Source organism: Oryctolagus cuniculus, chromosome 4, assembly GCF_051225735.1.
Source record: "Oryctolagus cuniculus isolate XC-2025 breed Fujian yellow rabbit chromosome 4, ASM5122573v1, whole genome shotgun sequence".
NCBI classification, from domain to species: Eukaryota; Metazoa; Chordata; class Mammalia; order Lagomorpha; family Leporidae; genus Oryctolagus; species Oryctolagus cuniculus.
Window position 1 is genome coordinate 79,892,361 of NC_142870.1, and position 11,007 is coordinate 79,903,367.

Sequence of the window (11,007 nt, forward strand, 5' to 3'; positions counted from 1 at the left end):
CCACAGCAGGGGGCTGGCCTGGAAGAGGGGCAACCGGGACAGAATCCGGCGCCCCGACCGGGACTAGAACCTGGTGTGCCGGCGCCGCTAGGCGGAAGATTAGCCTAGTGAGCCGCGGCGCCGGCCCTCCCCCATTATTCTAAGAGGTAGGTAAGTGACAGTTCAGTCCTTACCCAAGTTATATCACCAACCATTTCTTTTCTGTCCATTACTTTCTCTCTGCCCTCACATATCTTCTCTTAAACAGAGAGAGAGAGGCCTACAATCAGATGTTCTGCTCCTTCCAGGGACCATCCTACCACGAGCCTTCCTTTCAGTTCACATATTGTCAATGAGCCATCAGCACCTCCTGCCACAATTTCCTTCCCACTCACTCCCTCTTAAACCCCTGCAATCAGTCCAGTTCTTTTATGCATCACCCACATGGTCACAATGCTAAAGGTTAGGGAGGCTAAGAGTGTCTTCAGGAGGATGTAATACTTGTAGTAAAGGAGACAAAATCAATATAAAATCATCTAAATGCCCACTAGGCAGAGACTTAAGACAGCTAGAAAGGAGAACTGACATGTATTAGGTATCAGTATATTGTGGTGGTTTACCTTACATAGATGGCCATCAGCAATTCTTCCACTTGTGTTCACTTGTCATTCCAACTCTAACTATACCAGAAATCACAATAAATATAAATGGACCAAATTCACCAGTTAAGAGAACATTATTTATATTATAAAATATGATATATAATATCTATCTATATCTATATAGTCTAGCTATGTATGTGCTATTCACAAGACAAATCTAAAACACACAAAGGCACTGAAAGAAATGAGCAGAAAAATAATCAGGCAAAAATTAGCATAAGATACAGTCTGGCTTGAGGCTATTCAACCTGGGGAGCAGGACAAGAAGAGTTTGTGTAGCTTGTCGCAAACGGATTTATTTTCTAACAGGAACAGGGGCAGGATCCTGCCTTTACAGAGAACTCTGTTAAGTTCCAGAAAGGCAAATTAACATTACACCAAGAAAGAAAAGGGATCTGAAAAAGAGAGAATCACCTGCAGCTTCCAACACAGACTCAAATGAAGACTCCATCAGTCCAGGGAGGAAGCCCAGGACAACAGCTCCACAGCAAGGGGCAGGAAGGAAGGGGAGCTATTCAAACTCCCTGCCCCTCTTCACAGCACACAATAGCTGGGACTTCTGCTGGAGAATCATGACTCCAAAGAATCCCTCTAGCCTGGTGTTTAAGCCTCTGAGCACTGCTGCCATGGCGACAAGCCTGGGATGCTCTGCTCTAAGTAAGGGGGCTTATCCCTTCAAATATGCTTCTGGAGTTGACAACAAAGGAGTTCACTGAACCTCAACTAATCTCCTATTCTACTGGGAGCCCTCTCTCAAAAGGCACTTTCCCTCCTGGCTCCCACAGACCTCCTAGGTTTCCACTCTGTGCTCAGCCAACAACCACCCTCCCAGAGTGACTCGGTTTACTCACACACATTACCCCTGGATCTAGCCCTGAGGGCTCCTCCTCAGTCACAGGGGCCTCTCCCATATCCACTCCACAGAGACAACAAGAGGACATTGGTTTGCGAGATACCCTCAAGGGAAAGAAAGGACAAGGACCCCCAGCTGGGGTGGGACACGGGAGTGAAGGGTGGGAGGGGCAGGAAGCCAACTCACATAACTGTCTTCCACAGGGAAGGGTCCACAGTGGCCCTAGCAAGCCAGACATCCACCTCCTGAAGCTGTTCTCAGCCTGTCCAGGCTGGCTGTGCCTCCTTGGCTTGAGTTCTACATCACTGCCATCCTGGGGTCTTCTGAGAATGGCAGCCGGCTCTGAGGAATTCAGCCCTGCTGCCTTCCAAGGGTCTTCCTTAGCCATGACTTCTTAGGATCAGCCTTGGCTCTCTATAATAAAGGCCCATCTCTTGCTAGTTTTGTTACCTTGGGGAAGTTATTTAACCTTGCTAGGCCTGCTGTCTTATCTGTAAGATGGCAGTGGTCTCTCCAGAGGGTTAGGCTAAAGACAGAGGGACACCAAGGGTGCATTCTACAACTCAGTTCCCTCCATACCCTGGCTCACTCTTCCCACAGGCAGGGGCAGTCTCCAATCCTAAGAGGACTCAAAAGCAAAGAGACAAAATGATGCTCAACTTCACCTTGTCCCCTCCCTCCAGCTCCATGTCTTCTGTCACTTAAGCCATTTCTATGCAGTTTGTGACTCTCCTCTGGTTTTCAAAACAAATAAATGAGGGGAGACATTCAACCTCACTTGTCTATTACAAGAGACAATGAGGTGAGAGCAAAGATTATCCTCGGAGGTGAAGCCTATCTATGGGTTCTCATTCTTCTGCTCCCTGAGTTGCTCAGCCTCCCAGGACTGCAGGTGCCTTGTCTCCCTGTAGAAGGGGGCTGGGCAGGATGCTCTGTTATGTTCCTTCCAGCTCTAGGATCTCTGGATCTCAGGTAAGTCCCACACAGCTCATGAAACTGTAATGAACCACATTTTACAAGAGACTGGTTTTGCTCTTGGGCCAGCGCCATGGCTCACTAGGCTAATCCTCCGCCTGTGGCACTAATACTCTAGGTTCTAGTCCCAGTTGGGGTGCTGGATTCTGTCCCGGTTGCTCCTCTTCCAGTCCAGCTCTCTGCTGTGGCCCGGGAGTGCAGTGGAGGATGGCCCAAGTGCTTGGGCCCTGCACCCGCATGGGAGGCCAGGAAGAAGCACCTGGCTCCTGGCTTTGGATCGCAGCGCCGGCCCTAGTGGCCATTTTGGGGGTGAACCAACGGAAGGAAGACCTTTCTCTCTGTCTCTCTCTCACTGTCTAACTCTGCTTGTCCAAAACAAAACAAAACAAAAAAACCAAGAGACTGGTTTTGCTCTCTACAAGTGTTCTGAAACAGGGCAGAAAGATGCACAGGATGCAGGACGCAAAGACTAGAAGTATTAAACCCAGGATATTCTGATCACAAGGACCTGAGTAAATACATCCTAGGGACAGAGGTCATGGGGAAGGGCTGTGAAAGCCTTTTTTGAAAAATGAAACCCATTGTTTAAAATAAATGGTTTATTTGGGAATAATTTCACATTTTTAGTAATGTTACAAAGCTGACACAGAGTCCCAGTTTCCTGTAGTGTTAGCCTATTACATGACCATGGTTTATTTGTCAAAACTAAGAACGAACACTGGTACCTTCTGTTGACTAAACTCCAAATTTTATTTGGATTTCACCCATTTTCAATTTATTTGGATTTCACCCTTTTTAATAAGGATCCAATCCAGAGTAACTCATTGTATTTAGGATAAAGCAGCTTTCTACCTTAGAAACATTAGAAAGATTTCTACCATAGAAACATGAGACCCTTAATAACTAGAATGTCAGACACATCAGAGACTCTCTGTGAACCCTTTCTTACCATTTCTGCTCCCAACCTCTTATCACTCCTAGGCATGTTTGTAGGGACAAAAAGAAAGTATAAGCATAAACACTATAGTCTTGCTTCCCTGGATTTAAGAACACTATTCTTTTCACATCTTTCCATAACTTCCTTCTTTAACTTTTTTATTTAAAGATTCATTTTATTTATTTGAAAAGCAGAGTTATATATACAGAGAGAGAGAGAGCAGAAATACAGAGATAGAGATCTTATATCTATTGGTTCACTACCTAAATGGCCACAATGGCCAGGGCTGGGCTAGGCTTAGGCTAGGAGCCAGGAGCTTCATCTGGGTCCCTCACATGGTTGCAGAGGTCCAAGGACTTGAGATATTTTCTGCTGCTTTCCCAGACACATTAGAGAGTTGGAGCAGAAGCAGAGCCACCAGGATTTGAACCAGTGCTCACATGGGATGCTAGCATTGCAGGCAGCGGCTTTACCTACTACACCACAAGGTTGGCTCCTCAACGTTTTTGAGATTGACATCTTAGGAAATATAAAGGCAGTGCCTTTTATTGCTATATATAGTATGTAAATATTTCATTCTATAAGTATACCACTATTCACTATTACTCATTTTCCTATGATGAAAACTTAGACTGTTTTCCTAATTTTGGCTATAATGACCATTAAAATGCATATCCCCGATTTATGCAAGACACATTATTTAGGACTGAAATCTCTGGATTAAAGGGTATAATCTAACTGGTTTTTAAAGCTGTGGTGCTGACCCCCACGCACCAGCAGCCTGTGAGTCTTTTGCTCCCCATGAAGAATTAATTTGTGAAGAACTGGCATATTCATAATGAATCTCCCAGCTCAAGAGCACAGCCTTTCCCTCGATTTATTAAGGATCCCTTTTCCTCCCAGTAATTGTAATTTTCTCCAAAAACATTCTTGGATATTTTTTGGTTAGGTGTCTATTGGGATATACTGAGTGTTTTGTTACTATTGAAGTGGGATCTTTTATTTACTAATTCTCCTACTTAGTTTTTACTGGTGAAGAGGACTTTGGTATGTTGATACTGAATTTTGTCTAGGGAACTTGGCAAGTTCTTACTATGCATTTTCCCCTTAAAAAAATCCATGAAGGAGCTGCTGCTGTGCAGAGCAGATAAAGCCACTGCCTGCAATGCTGGCATCCCACATGGGCACCGGTGGGGGTCCCGCTGCTCCACTTTTGATTCAGCTCCTTGCTAATGAGCCTGGGATAGCAGCAGAAGATGGCCCAAGTCCTTGGGCCCCTGCACCCATGTTGGAAACCCAGAAGAAGCTCCAGGCTTCTGGCTTCAGTCTGGCCTAGCCCTAGCCATTGCGGCCATTTGAGGAGTAAACCAGTGGATGGAAGATTTCTTTTTGTCTCTAACTCTGCCTTTCAAATAAATAAAAAAAAAAAAACCATGAAAATCCTACTGTATACATGTAAAGACATTTTCTCTTTCTAATATTCATGTTTTTCTTATTGCATTAGCTAAAACCTCCTGTAAATGGCAATAAAGAACAGCATAATCTTTTATATAACTTTATGCAAAGACCCCAGAGTCTTGCTGCTCAGCATACTTCTTGCTTTATTATTTTGATACATGCTCGTTAAGTCATTTCCCTTCTAGTTTTAGTTTGCAGAGGAGTTTCTGTCAATCATGAATAAAAATTAAATTGTAATGCTTTTTCTATATCTAACAGATTCTAGGTATTATTAATCCGTGAATTTGATTTATATTAATATATTTTCAAATGCTGAATCATCCTTACATTCCTTGGATAAACTAGAAATCCATTTGCGACTATTTCATAAGCATCTATGTTTATAAATGAAATTGATTTGGGCATTTATGTTATACCATCATTGCAAAAGTAAATAGCTTTTCATTATTTTCTGTTCTCTTAAACAGTTTGATTAATAGTAGGATAATCAATTTCTTAGTAGTTGAATAAAGTCAATATAAATTATCTGAGGCTTATGAGGGAGAAGTCTCTTAATTATCAGTTTAAGTTCTTTAATAGTTACCATTTTACTGGAGTTTTTTAAATATCTTTTAAAATAGTTATGTGAAATTATGTTTGTGCAGAAAAATTATCTGTATATTCTACCCAAATTTTGGCATAAAACTTTTCAGATAGGGGGCTGGCACTGTAGCGTAGCAGGTAAAGCCTCTACCTGCAGTGCCAGCATCCCATATGGGTGCCAGTTCGAGACCTGGCTGCTCCACTTCTGATCCAGCTCCCTGCTAATGCTCCTTGGAAAGCAGTAGAAGATACCTCAGTGCTTAGACCCCTGCACCCATGTGGGAGACCTGGAAGAAGCTCCAGGCTCCTGGTTTTGGATCAGCCCAGATCTGGTCACTGCGGCCATTCAGGAAGTGAACCAGAGGATAGGAGACCTCTCTCTCTCTCCCTCCCTCTCTCTCTCTGTAACTCTACTTTCAAATAAATAAATAAATTCTTAAAAAAAAATTCAGGTGGGGCTGGCGCCGCGGCTCACTAGGCTAATCCTCTGCCTTGCGGTGCCGGCACACCAGGTTCTAGTCCTGGTTGGGGCGCCGGATTCTGTCCCGGTTGCCCCTCTTCCAGGCCAGCTCTCTGCTGTGGCCAGGGAGTGCAGTGGAGGATGGCCCAAGTGCTTGGGCCCTGCACCCCATGGGAGACCAGGATAAGTACCTGGCTCCTGCCATCGGATCAGCGCGGTGCGCCGGCCACAGCACACTGGCCGCAGCACGCAGGCCGCAGCACACAGGCTGCGGCGGCCATTGGAGGGTGAACCAACGGCAAAAGGAAGACCTTTCTCTCTGTCTCTCTCTCACTGTTCACTCTGCCTGTCAAAAAAAATTTAAAAAAATAAAATAAAATAAAAAATTCAGGTGGAAAGAGTGGCATGAGAAAAGGAAACAATGAATATTGTTACAGGATCTATTTCAAAACTACAGATCCTTTTTTTCCAGAACATAACTTAGTATACTGGGCCTGGGCACCTGAGTCTCCAGTGTCTGTGACGCTGTCCTTACTCAGTTACTGGACAAATAAAGGGACATAACTAAATTTAGAACCAAGAAAAGGAGAATCTCACAGCCCTTAAATGGTGTCCCTTCTCTTTCCCTGGAAAGGGACCCTTCTTGCCCATAAGCATGGTAAGAGAACATTGGCTCTCACCTGGAACATGTTCTACACACCAACAGGGCTCTCTCACCTGTGTATCCACTGACCTCCTCACAGAACCTGTCCCTTCTGGGTGCAAGGGTGACCATGGCCTGTCAACCTCAGTGCCAACCACCAGGCGCTATTCCTATGTGTGCCAATGTTTGCCTTTTGCCAAGCCTAACAGCCCATTCATTGTCCATTCACTACACTACCCATTCAAACGTTCATCGAGTGCCTATCAATAATAACAGTTATTATTAAACAGGGGCCTTCTTCATGCATTCCAGTACATTTACACCCCCGTCTAGCCTTCACGACAGCAAGTCGTGCAAAGTGGCCCACGTGATCCTCACTTTTCAACAGAGGAAACAGGCTCAGAGAAGTTCAGTGGCTTCCCAAAGTCACATGGGCTGGAGCTAGAGCACAGATACGACTCCCAAACCCATACTGGTTTCATTATTGCAAACTGAGGACACCTGTTCTTTGTTATAAAGAAATCGTGTGTCATGAGCTAAGGCCCTGATTAGGTTTCCAACTCTGGGGCAAAGCCAGCCTCACAGCCTACACTGGCCCTGCCACCCTGGCTGCACAGCTGCCTTCCACCTTCCACCTCAGCTCTCCCATCTGTGCTTCCGGGACCTGACCCTCTCAGCTCCAGGCATAAAGCAGACAGAGGGACCGAAGACTTTTGGGCCCCCCTGGTATTGGATTCTGGGCCTTTTTCAGTGCTCTGAGGCTGCTGTTGCTGCTGCAGAAGCCCCAGGGAGCTGTCTTCTTGTCAAGCTTATTTTTATTGCTTGCAAGGGTGCCCAGATCCTGTGGTATTGGCCTTGGCCTTGAAGATGGTATAACAGGCAGAAAAATGCAGAGTGTGACTTGGGGGAACTGAGAAGTTTCCAGAGTGAGAGAGGCCTCAAAGCACTAAGGAAAGGAAAATCGAAGCTGATTCTCCAGAAATGTGGATGCACTTTAACCTTTAACCCACTCCTTCTGTCTCTTAGGTCATTCCCTAGACAGCTGAGGAAGCCACAGGCCTCATTTCACCAATATTCTCCTCGCCCATTCTGAACCACTCTCTTTCAATCTGGCTCCAAAAAGCTCCCTTTAATGCCTCTACATATGACAGCCATCGAAGACGTTTGTGGAAAATGAAATAAAAAAGCTGCTTAAGTTTATTTTTGGTGTAACAAGTTTGAAATCTTTGCATACAAAAGGTCTTCAAAAAGTGCATGTAAATGGGTATTGTGAAAAAAAAAAAACTACACATGAAGTTTTTTAAAAATTGTGCCAAAATAAACTTATCTTTGAATTTTATTTTTTCACAGACTTTTGGAAGTACCTTATAACCTCACTAGATCCTAGGACTTAAGGTGGACAGGGGATATCATCCTCATTAAAAAATATTATTTAAAGTCAGAGAGAGACAAAGAGGCATACATACATAGGCAGGGAGGGAGGAGAAGTGAGCGGGAGAGGCAAGGAGGTAAGAGAGAGAGATCTCCCATTCATGGGTTCATTTCTGAAATGTTTACAACAGCTGGGTCTGGGCCAGGCCAAAGCCAGGAGCCAGGAACTCAATCGGGGTCTCCCATATGGATGGCAAAGACCCAACTACTTGCCATCTACTGCTGCTTCCCAAGTGCATCAGCAGGAAGCTTGGTTAGAAGTGGAGCTGAAACTGGAATCCAAACACCCCAATATGGAATGCAAGGTTTCCAGTGGCAATCATAACCATTATGCCAAATGCCTGCCCCATCTCCACTTTAGTAAGACTCAGAGGGATTGAAGCATTGGCTAATTAGCAGCAGAGCCAGAATAACACCCTGACCTCCAGACCTGAATTCAGTGTTGGGGCTGCCTCAACAAGAATGGGGTCATTTATCACCCTCCCCCTGATCTAGTCCTAGTCTCTCTAATACTTCCTCTCAAGCATTTTCATCAGGGCCCCATATTTCACATGAATTAATCCAACAAGCTATTTAGTCCCCCTATCTTCAACTTAACACACTGATCCCCATGTCATTCTTCACTTCAACCAAGGAAGTTTTTTAAAAAGTAAATCTGGCCTTCATACTTCCCCATGCAAAGGCTTTCCGTGGTCTTTCTCTCCAGTCTCCAGGGTCAAGTCCAAATTCTCCAGATGGTACAATGTGGCCTTTATCCAACTCACTAGCCTCATCTACTGTTGCACCCTCACACATCCTCGTGATCCACACCCCTTCTGAACAGCTGCTTCCTACCCGATCTCCCGAAACATCCTTACCTGTATCTGTGTGACCTGTCTTAGGCTAGGTTTGTCCAGAGTGCCCTCTGCCTGTCTTGTTTATAACTTACATAAGCTTTTTTGTATGTCCTATCCATGTCTATGCATTGCTTGAGGGATGTATAATGTTCACCTGGGTCCCCTGAAGGCAAAAGAGATTCTAGACCACACAGTAGTAGGAAAAAAATGACAATGACTGAGGTCTAAGCTTCTGCCTTGCCTCATTTTTGTGTCTCTCCTTTATATGAAAGCTCAGGTTTGCCTCTCCCTAAACCTTCAGGCGTTTGATGGAGGTCTCCAGATAAGCCAACACAACCTCTAATTTGCCCCCTTTCTGATAGGCTTGCCAACATAACTATGGTCATGTATTGCACAGCTCTGGAGATGTGCTGAGAAATGCATCATTAGGTAATTTCACCACCATGCAAATATCATAGAGCGCATATGTACAAACTAAGGTGGTTCTGATGTCACTAGGTGATATAAACTCATGGGGCTACTATCATATATGCAGTCCAACAGTGACTTAACAGCGGCACACGACTACATTGGGAATTCTGGTTGGAGAGTCCAGAGTCAGATTAGATAAAAATGCCTTGGCCTCCTTTCTGCCAACTCAGCTGAGCAGGCATCCTTAGAAGACCATGTGTGGAAAGGTTGATGTAGCCTTTTCTCTAGTCAAAACATAATGTTGGCTTGCCACAACCCAAACCCCCAAAGTCCCCATAACTACTTAGGCACACACAGGTTTTATATCTGTCTTTTCTGCTTTAACTATGAGACTATTCCTATAGAAGTTCCGAGTACAGCTCTTGCACCGAAGTGCTTAGTTTTAAACCCTGGCTCTGCCATTTACTAGATGTGTACTTTGGGTAAATTAGAAAACTTGTCTCTCTCTTTGTTTTCTCATGTACAGAATGGAGATAGCAGTACCTACACCTCATAGAATATTGTAAGGATTAGATATCTTTGCAAAAATTTGAGATAATGCAGGCAAAGCACTGAGCCTACTTCTTGGCACATAGCAGTTCACTCAATAAATATTTGCTTGAGTAAAAGTCTTTTAACATAACATCCACTTACCAGAATAACCTTGTAGCCAAGACTTACTGTCCTTGTGCTACACAAGATACTGATTTATGGTAGCAGGCATTGGGGAGCAGCAGGTTAAATTGATGCTTGGGACATCTATATCCCTTATTAGAGTACCAGTTCTAGTCCTGGCTACTTTGCTTTTGATTCAGCTCCCTGCTAATGTGCCTACAAAGCAGTGGATGATGGCCCAGGTACCTGAATCCCTCCCTGCATCCATATGGGAGACCCAGATGGAGTTTTAGGCTCCTGGCTTTGGCCTGGCCCAGCCCCAGCTATTGTAGGCACTTGGGGAGTGAACCAGCAGATGGAGTTTCCTTTCTTTATCTCTCTCCCTCCCTATGTCTACCTGAGCACTCCCCTCCAGGTGATCAAACACCAACTGTCTTGTCCCTAAAACCATTTATGTCAACTGCATTTGTTATTGGAATTGTGTGGCCAAATTTACATATAATTTAAATATTACAAAAGTGATAAATAAGAATAGAAAGGGATTAAATAAGAATACAAAAATTTATTTCTGTGAAAATTAAATCACAAAGATGAATTGTTTAAAAAAAAAGTACTGGGGGGGCCGGCACTGTGGCGTGGTGCAGTAGCTTAATCCTCCGCCTGTGGTGCCGGCTTCCCATATGGGCACTGGTTCCAGTCCTGGCTGCTCCTCTTCCAATCCAGCTCTCTGCTGTGGCCCAGGAAGGCAGTGGAGGATGGCCCAAGTGCTTAGGTCTCTGCACTCACATGGGAGACTGGGAATAAGCTCCTGGCTCCTGGCTTCGGATCAGCACAGCTCCAGACGTTGTGGCCATTTGGGGAGTGAACCAACGGATGGAAGACCTTTCTCTCTGTCTTTCCCTCTCACTGTCTGTAACTCTACCTCTCAAATAAACAAATAAAATCTTAAAAAAGAAAGTACTAGGGGGAGGGGGCAGGTGTTGTGGTGCAGCAGGTGAAGCTGCAGCTTGGGATGCCTGCATCCCATAGCTGAGTGCCAGTTCCAGTCTTGGCTACTCTGCTTCTGATACAACTCCCTGCTAATGCACCAGGGAAGCAGCAGATGACAGCCCAAGTGCTCGGGTCT